Here is a 9,974-nt window from a genome sequence, read left to right as displayed (position 1 = left end):
TTGCCTACAATTTGGCACCCATCTGCTGGTGCGCTTGCCAGCACAGAGGCAGGCTGTGTGCTGCTTGTGAAGGAGCAGCCGTCTCAGGCCTCATGGGGGACTGTGTCCTAGCCAAATAGGCTTCATTTCTGAAAGTCCTTGTGGCACCAATGCAACGGATAGTTATTACGCTGTCATGTAATCATTACTCTTCTGATGGTGCCTGAGGATGTGATAATGAGGTACTCGCCTGGGAAGTCCCTCAGTGTCACAATGGCTGCACCTGCATTGCGGTGAATGGAGCTTTACAATGTATAACACAGGGTGCAGCTGAATTTAAGACATTTGGTACAAATTGTCTCAGAGTAATTCCTGACTACCACAAGGTGCTCTGGATTATGCAGAAAGTTAACAAACAAACCAGAAATCATTGCATGAAAGCATGAGATACTGAAAAGGCTTACTAGAGTAAAATGTCTTGACAGTGTAGCTTGTTGCTATAGAAAGTCCAAGCAACAATTTCTTCTCTACCTATAAAACATACCAATAAAGAGAAAAGCAATTCATGGTAGCTTTATTTTAGAACATGATTCACCCTGAAGCATTCCATGTGCTTTATGTAATTGAAGGAGTAGAGACAACTGTATGTCTCCATCTGGACATATAGATAATACAAAGTATAACTATTTGGTGAGTATTGCATGCTCTATAAAAATAAAAAGTAAGGAACAGGGTGTTTTAACCAAGTGGTAAAAATGATAGAGGAGACCTTACAATTGGATGTGACTGGTCTGAAGCTGAATGGCCAGTCTTAGGGTCACAAAGAGTTGAGGACTTCTCTGGTAAGAAAATGGACCATGACTAGAATGTAGGGTGAAATTTATTAAAAAAAAAACCAAAACACAGGAAAAAACGCTGAGCAAATAAAAACAAATCAATAGAAGGGCCAGGTATTTTATATCAGCCTTAAATAAACAGCAACACTGAGGCAGCTGGTCCATTACATATGCTAAAAATCCACACTCAAATGACACAGGAAAATCAATGTTGATGACAAATTACATTGCTTTTTCCCTGACCCTTTCTGGATCAAAGTAGATGTAAACCTACATTTACACGTTGTTATTCTCATTTTCCTAAGAAAGATTTAATAGAAAATATTGCTGTTAAACAGAACAATTATTTATTTTAAATCGCAATTTGCCTAGCTAGTTATGTCTGAAATACGCATGTAAAGTGAGGTTTGCACAAGTAATCATTAGCCCCACTGGAAAAATAACAATCAGAAAAGCATGTGGAATCAGATTCTAGCTTGCATCTGGTGCAGCTCAATTACAGAACCGCACAAGAGGAGTGCAGAGTGAAAAGTGTAACATTAAGAATGCCTGGCCCTTGAAATGGGTGTCAGAAAAACTGTGAGACACCAGGGCACACGTGAGGCCCATCAGCAAAGTGCAGCAAAGCAAAAATCCATGAATATTTGGAACAGAATGAGTACGAGTGTTTGAAAACTGCAGTTGTACCCACAGAGGGTACCCGAGGGGAGATAACCATACCTTTTATGCCTTTCAGGAGTGACTGAAGGAAGAGGCACTGAATCAGCTATTCTGTCTGAAAAAGTGCAGGCCTCGCAGCAACCACTGCAACTTCAGGCAGATGGGCATCAAGATAAGAAATCGGCATCACAGATAGATTTGCCAGATCTTGTAAAATGTAAAACAGATACCTCAGAGCAGACTTGTAAGACCAAGCAACAGTGCTAGGTGTGTTGGAAATGAGCTGAACGTAACATGTGAAGCTAATGAGGGGTATTTGTAATTGCCCACAGCTCTGCACTCAGAATTTGATCTCCTTCACCATAGCAGCAGCTAGGAAAAGGTAAACTGGCAACACTTAGAAGAAAATTGGAGTTTTGACTTTAAAAAAATAACAAAAGTGACTTAAAAAGATACCCACAGCAACAACGACCCACACTGTGCCCTTGGCTTTAGTGCAATTAGAATCAGTCATGGTGGCTGGGAATGAATACACAAAGCTTTTCTTCGCCCCAGTGCCTGCTAACTGGACCCATTACGGCTGAGCCCGGTCCGTGAGACACTTAGATTACTCTTTAACCCAGCATTGTGAATAACTCCCACAAATCAGTAGGCCACTACCTTTGTAAGTGGTCACACTTTTTGTAAGTGGAACCACTTAAGCCATTTCCTGAGATCTGGTAACACTTAGGATTATTTTTCCTCCAAGGAACACACGGAGTCGTGGTGAGGGTTGGCATATAATAAAAATTATGATTTGATCAGCGTAGCGGCAACGTGACACTGACTGGACTATTAACATAGAAATAAACAGCTTGTTTAGGAGCAGCAAGCAAAGAATGTTCTTTCTTGTATCAGTGATGAGAAGACTGAAAGGTCAAGGAGAGAGATCCCTTTGACAAGTGCAATCAGTGATCAAAGAGAGAAGGAAAAAAGGTAAACGCTGTTGTGGTAGGATCACTGAAGGAGGAGGATCAGGTGGAGGAGGCTTTTTGTGAGTGACTAATAAAGCCACCCAAAGAACCTATGGTGCTTTGGTGGTACCTAGAGCCCTTTTGGGAAGGGAGAGCACAAGACTATTGCAGAAGTTCATGGAAATGTTTTTATACAAAGGGAGGAAAAAACAGCCCAAGAAGAACCACTCCATATTTTAACTGCATGGGAGAGGCTGCAAACAATTTGGAGGACAAAATCATAGTTCAAAATTATCTTGGACAGACTGGAAAAGTAAGATGGGGAATTAAAACAGGAAGTTGACTGAAAAGGAGAAATGCAACATTTTTAGAGCTAGGCAGGAGCAATCAGCTGCTTGAGTAGCCACTATCTGGACAGCAGTTGTGTAGAGTGGAACGTAAGGTTTGCCATGTAAACTCAATGTGAGTCAACAAGGCCTTGCTGTTGTGAAAAAAGCAAACATCGTACAGGGTTATGCGAACAGGAATATAGTCTGCAGTACACACGGCACTCTCAGCACTGGTGCACTTTGTAGAGGTACCACGTCCTATCTGGAATGATGCATTTCAAAAAGATATGGCCCATGTGAGACATGACCTGAGGAGCACAACTAGAAGGTGTAGCAAGAAACATGGCCCAGGAGTAAAGACTGGAAGAAGTGGAGTTGTTCACAGAAAAGAAACGTGAAAAAAGGGAGAACTGCCTTCATTTAGCTAAAGGGCAATGAGGAAGGGGGTAAACCATTTTTCGTGTTCCTTCAGAGTAGGAAAAAGTGGGAAAGGTCAAAGTTACAGCAACGAGGATTTAGGCTGAACATCAGAACCACAGCATTGCTCAGGCTGGAAGGGACTTCAGGGCATCTGTAGTCCAGCCTCCTGCTCAAAGCAGGGTCTGCCTAGAGATCAACCCAGGTTGCTCAGGCCTTGTCCAGTCAGGTCTTGAAGGCCTCCCAGGACAGAGACTGCACAGCCAGTCCAGTGCCTGACTATCGTCATAAGGAAAATGTTTTCCCCATACCCAGCTGGAACCTCCCCTCTTTCTTTTACTGAAGTCTTTTGTGACTGTAGTAAAGGTCGTGACTTTTCATCTTGCTGACCTTCCTGTAGGCACAGGGAGGTGGCTGTTAGGTTCCCCCACAGTCATCCCTCCGCCAGGCTAAGCAAGCCCTGCTCACCCAGCCCATCCTCATAGGGCCACCATTCCAGCCTCTGGCTGTCTTGGAGGCCCTCTCCCCCACCCCAAACTCACTCCAACTTACCAATGTCTTTTCCATACTGGGGGCCCAAAACAATAGACAGTACTGGATGTGGTCTAATGGGTGCTGAGTAGAGGGGAATAATCATTTCCCCCAGCCTGTTGGCTGCCCCTGTGCATCCCACCAAGGATGCAGTTGGCCCTTTTTGCTCCCAGGACGCACTGTGGCCTCATGTCCAGCTTGCTGCCCACTGTGAACCCCAGGGCCTTACTTGCAGAGCCGCTTCCCTGCCAAGCTGTCCCCAGCCTGCGCTCTGGCAGGGGTTGGTCCACCCAAAGGGTAGGACTTTGTCCTTGCTGAATTTCATGAGGTTCCAGCTGGCCCATCCCTCCAGCCTGTCCAGGTCCTTGTGGATGACTGCCTTGCACTCTCATGTGTCAGGTGCACCACTCCAGTTTGGTGTCATCCACAAACCGATGAGGACACACTCCTTTTCTCCTCAAAGTCACTGATAAAAATATTAGAGCAGGACAGATACCAGCACAGACCCATACAGCACACTTGTAACTGGTCTTCAGGGAGGGTATGAACTATTAATCACTGCCCTCTAAGCCCAGTGACCCAGCTGGTTCTTCTCTCATCTGGCAAGCTACCTATGCAGACTGTATTAACCCAGCGTGGATACCAGGGTGGAGTGAGAGCCTCTGTCAGGAACCTTGCTCAAATCACCTACTAGTACTACAAGGAGGACCTAATCCACTGCTCTATCTTCACTTACAGATCTATTCCCTTTGCCGAAGATGGTCTTTTGTAAAGTGTTACAGCTGCCACCACGTGTGTGGCATTGAGAATCAGAGAGTTGTCCAAAAGACCAAAGGCTTGCCTCCTTGGAAGCTGAGCAGAAAAGGCAATTAAATGTTTCTCTGTTGTGGTAAACATGGTCACATGAAAGAATCAAAAATCATGAGTCAAACCCCTCCAGAATGAAAAGATTGTCTGAGACATTAATGAGACTATTACTTGGTCAGATTTTGGCTTGTCTTAGACTTTGGAATTTCCCTTGCCCATCCCCAATCCAGCAGTACAACAATTAATGTTGCATGCAATCCCCAAGTCAGTAAGGCTGTATGCTCACTTTTCACATGTACTTTGTCCAGAAATCAGTTCATGTCCTGCCTCAGCATCCCTTTATCAAGTCTTTTCCTCCTGCAGCTCCAGGACTTTTTTCTCCACCAAGACAAGAGGAAGCAGAGAGGAAACATCCTCCGTGTTCACTAGAGAGGAAGGGTGAAGGAAAAGGAAATGATGGAAGATGCACGATTGTTTTTATCTGTGAAGCACACTCTCATCTCTCTCAGACACGAATAGCATTAGCTCTCAAGGGAAACAGTTGCTCCCCCAACTGTTCCAGCAGCTCTCAGGCCCAGGAGGCAGGCTGGTGCACAGGCTGCAGTGGGAGCTGCTCCCTCCCTCCCTCCCTCACTCGGCTGGAATCCCAGACAGCTCCCGGAAGGAGACCTGAAACACGTCCAATATCCAGTTGCATAGGTAGCAAGACTTGAAATCAAGCCAGGTGCTAGCAAAAGCACAGCAGGCCTAAGCCTAGTAGACTAAAGGCTTTTCTGTGAAAAAGAAAGAGGCAGGGAGGCCGGCTTGATTGCTATCTGTAGCCTTTCTCCCCGCTTTGTCTTGTGGCTCACTGAAACCAGAGCAGAAACAATTTATTTTTTTTCCTTCAGATCTAACTAAAAGAGCAGCTTTGGAAACTGAGAGCTGGAAGTGGCCTACAGCACACCAATCTCCCAGTGCTCAGGAAAACAGTGCTCTGCACACCTTCGTCAAAAATGCATGGGTTTGTCCCAAAGAAATACCTGAATCGTACCAATTTTCTTTTCCTAGTGGGAACAGCTGGCAGAGCTCTGGAGATTTTTAAGATGTTTGCATCAAAGGGGCAACCATACTCACACAAGCTGCTGCAGGGCTCCAGCTCACCGGAGAAGTGGCTGCCCCCAGCCTCATTCGCATCCCACCACTTCATCCGAAGTTACCATCTTTCTGCTCTGCTGATGTACAAATGCATGTAACTTGCCTTTGGTCCTGTCAAAACAATTTAGTTAGAAAGCAAAGACCAAAACTGAAATTATGAAAAAGTGCTGAACTCAATGATTATGGGAGGACTGCTAAGAAGCAGGCATTTACATCTTAACAGCTAGAGATGAGGTAACTTTGCGTAGGTTGAAGCCACTTGCTACCAGAGCTAGTCTGTTGGCAGCAAATCTGGTTTGTTAACTTCCACCACTCAACCTAATTCTACATACCTAATTTACAGTTGAAACTTTAGATCAATTGAATTAACACCTTTTTTGGCAGTAACCTCCAGCAGGAAAACACGGACCTTCTAAAGTGGTTCTGCCACCACTGCTGAAGAACTGTGGGATGGCAGTACAGGACAGCAGTATGCTTTTGCTAGTGGTTCTTCTTCCTGAAGGTTACGATTTTATAAGAAATAAAACATGGCATGCGTTAACAGGGGATTGGATGTTTATGAGCACATTACTGACATGGGAGGATTGTCCACCTATCTCAGGAAACATACTCCATTTTCCATACGTGTGGATTTAACTAAATGAACATTGCAAAAAGAAAAATAATTTGGAGGCATTTGTAAAAAAGTAACATTGGCTAGTTGGCTGAATTCAGAAATACTTGTGCATGGCTTTAGAATGCATTATCAATTTAACATGAAGATATACTGGATTTATTCTACAGACATTTGGCTGTAATTTTGATTGTTTCAAAATTGAAATTCACGCACTCCAAGGTAAAATTGTGCTCTACAGTAATATAGCTCAGTTTCATCCTTGCAATAAATAGCAAATACAGCTACAAATACTCTGTGACAGCCTTACCTACTCAGCATTACTTCCTCACCAGCTGAAGTGAGTGCACACCAAGCCCCATTTTTCAGGTCTGACTTTTCCTGAACAGGACCAGTTTTTGGGGCAGTTGGTGCAGAGGCGTCAGGAGTTACAGGTGTTTGGAGAACAGCATGATTAAAATCCCCCCAACTGCTACAAAAGTGGTTTAATTTCTAACATATTAAAGACAGTATATTCAGTTTAAGGTGCTGTTGTAAACAGTGGCAACCAACACGGCTGATAACACCCAAAGTTTTGCAGCTGGAGCGATGCAACGCTAGGAAGAATAATTTTTAAAAAGCCATGACCCCTCTCAGTTACTTGCTTCTTCAATTAACATGCTCCTTCTATCAAAAATGAGCCTTCTTGTTCTCTACAGACCACCACAACAGAAGCTTGCAGGATCTCTCAACCAGAACCCGCACGAATTTAAAACCAAAATAAAATCCCAGCTCCCAGCCCCAAGTTACGCTCTTTTGATTACTTCATAAAGTAAATATAGAGAGTGGGGGTTTGGGGTTGGGTTTGGATTTTTTTTTTTTTCTCAGTTGAAGACATGCTCCACCAGCTCAAAAAAACAGAAGGCAAAGAATCACTCAAAAAATAGCTCACAAAAGGAGCTAAGAATTTGAAACTTGTCATCTATGTCCTCATTAGTCATTTAAAGAGCAGCATCCCATCTGAAGGAAAGGGATAGGTTTTGTCAGATTCTTATAAAAAAGGCTTTATTTTGAACAAGTTTTCTCCATTTGGTTTTACAGTCTCAACATACATCATATTCATGGACAAGCAGCATTTTCACAGAATAAGAGCCAAATACAAAGAAGAGGAAGCCACTTGGGATTAACAGTTTCAACCTAATTGACTCAGACTTCAGAAAATACTGTATGCTGTCACTTATTTGAGGTAAAGGAATTCCATAAATTAAGATCCACTGTTTAACAGAAGAGCCAACAATGAGATATTTGTGAGAAGTAGGTTCTTTTGGGAAGGAGGGGGGAATATTTTTTACTCCAAGACATGGTAATTGACGATAGAAGGGGAGGTATTGGTAGCTTGGTCTACTGTGTGTAAGCATTTAACCAAATTCATGCAGTTTAAATTTCAAGTCTGAGGGCTTTTACTGGTAGTAGTCTTAAAAGGTGAACCTAACTGAAGATATGTCATGAGCTTAGTTTATACACTGAATGCTGTCAGCAGGTGATCATTAGAGTCAAGTAATGATCAATGCCCGAGTTTTTTTCCTTCAAGTATCCAGCAAAATCCCTTGATTTCAGTGCCCATTATGACATATTCCAGTTACATGGTTCATTTTTGGGTAGCTGTGCAATGAGACCATAAAATGATGCTTTTGGTGGAATTCAAGTGCTTTCTTAAGGGGAAAAAAAATATATTGGGGGGGACAGGGAGATATCAACCTTCTGCTGTTCACACAAAAAAATATACGTGCAGTTTAACAGGGTTTAGATAAACAGGTGAAAGCTCTTATAGGGACACATTTATACTAATTTAAAATTAACTTGTTTACAGAGCAATCAGGTTGTCAATCTGTGTAGAAGAGATCTTAAACCCTTTTAAAAAACAAAGACTATCCTCACCTTTTTGAGCCTGAGATTTAAATTAACTCATCAGTAATCCTAAATCTCACTGAAGAGGATATGGAATTGAATTAATATCCTGTAAACTGCAAGAATCGAACTATCAATGTTAAATTCCTAATGCCTAACAGAAATACCACAGGTTTCAGTTCAGCCATTTATTGCGAGGCACTGCTCAATTTCTTCCAGTGAAAAGAAAGCATAATTTCATTTCTGTACTTGCAACAAAACATAAGTCGTGAAGCCATCTTCACATAGAGAGATACATTTCTTTAAAAAGGTTACCGACAAAAGTAAGTTCCACAGTCTGGTTGGCCAAACCATCTTGTGTGGACAAAATAAATTCAAGTTGTATTGGTGCAAGAATTTAGCTGTAAGAGGCAAAGCAGATTCATTTAGAAAAAGCTCATTTTTCAATATTATTTTGTTTGCCAACTCCAAGTTCCAGTAAGCAAAATGGATCTATACTTGTTTTGGAGGCAGAGAGGAGCCAGTTTGTTAATCTGGCTACATAATGCTTCTGTATCCTTTCTATTTCTTTCCCTTTTTTTTTTTTTTTAATAACAATCATGGAGCAAATTGATTATTAAGCAAGTTATCTGACTCAGAACTAAGAAAGCACTAGTAAGTTCTCTCGCCCATTGGAAAGCTATATTATATTAGGTAGCCTCATGTACATCAAGTTGTATCTTGCAGAAATATGACCAATGACCAAAATTTCTTACTGGGTTACACGCTGAATAAAAAGACATGAATGAAATTAAACTGCAAGCCAGCCATTGTACAACTTGTCTCTCAAGATGTTCCAGCAACATTTCAATTAGAGCTTAAACTCCTTAAGAGATACACAGCCTATGATATACAGCTATAGTGCCATTCAATTAAACCTCAGACAGAGAAAGACGGCAGTTTCTTCACAAACAGGACATCTGCCCATTAGCTTTTATCGCACTTCAGACTATCAGAAAGTGAGTAAAGGTGGAAAAAAGTTATTTTCCACTAGCATCCAATTAGTTTCCTATGACCGTGAATGCTAATGAAATGCTTCGTTAAATGACAGCTAAGAGAACACAGAGTGAAGAGAGATCAGTCCATTATGAAATTTGGTCTTTGTATTTAGGACTTGCATTTCCTTCAATGGATTCTACGTATCATGTTGCATGGAGCATGAGTTTTGTTTTTTAAAAACTCACCTGCCTTTAATGAATCATTGCAATAAAAATATTTTTTTCCACACTGCACTAGGCAACTTTTTTTCCAGCCAACAAGGAATTTAGTCAAGAATCAAAAAAATTGAACTATGAACTCTGGCACAGCCAGGAGTAGCAACTCAACTACTCCAGAGTGCTTAGAAAATAGGCTTTAGATTTTACACCAAGAAATTGGATTTATTGTAAATGCCACAGTCACATTGATAGACAGAGCACAAACAAACATACATTTTTGTAACTAAGCGTTTCTACTTGGTAAATAAAAGCATTTTGCACAGCCTTCCTTTTAAATGTGCCTAATCTAACCTAAATAAGCAGACAGCATAGCAGAAAAGGGAAACTTATGTGAGTAACTGTTTCTTAAGCAGTATATTATTTTTCCTATGTATATAATATTTTATATTATATACACACACATTTTCATCAACAGTTCAAATTATACCCGAATTAAAAAAAAACAAAACTGGCGCTCCTCCAATACATTTACCACCTTTCCCTCAGGCATAGTTAATCCAGGTATTTGTCAAGATAGAGGAATGACAGTTAAAAAGACTCCCCCCACAAGAAACAAGTTACACAAAGAA

The sequence above is a fragment of the Phalacrocorax aristotelis genome, chromosome 1, assembly GCF_949628215.1.
Source record: "Phalacrocorax aristotelis chromosome 1, bGulAri2.1, whole genome shotgun sequence".
NCBI lineage: Eukaryota > Metazoa > Chordata > Aves > Suliformes > Phalacrocoracidae > Phalacrocorax > Phalacrocorax aristotelis.
This window is presented reverse-complemented; position numbering follows the sequence as displayed.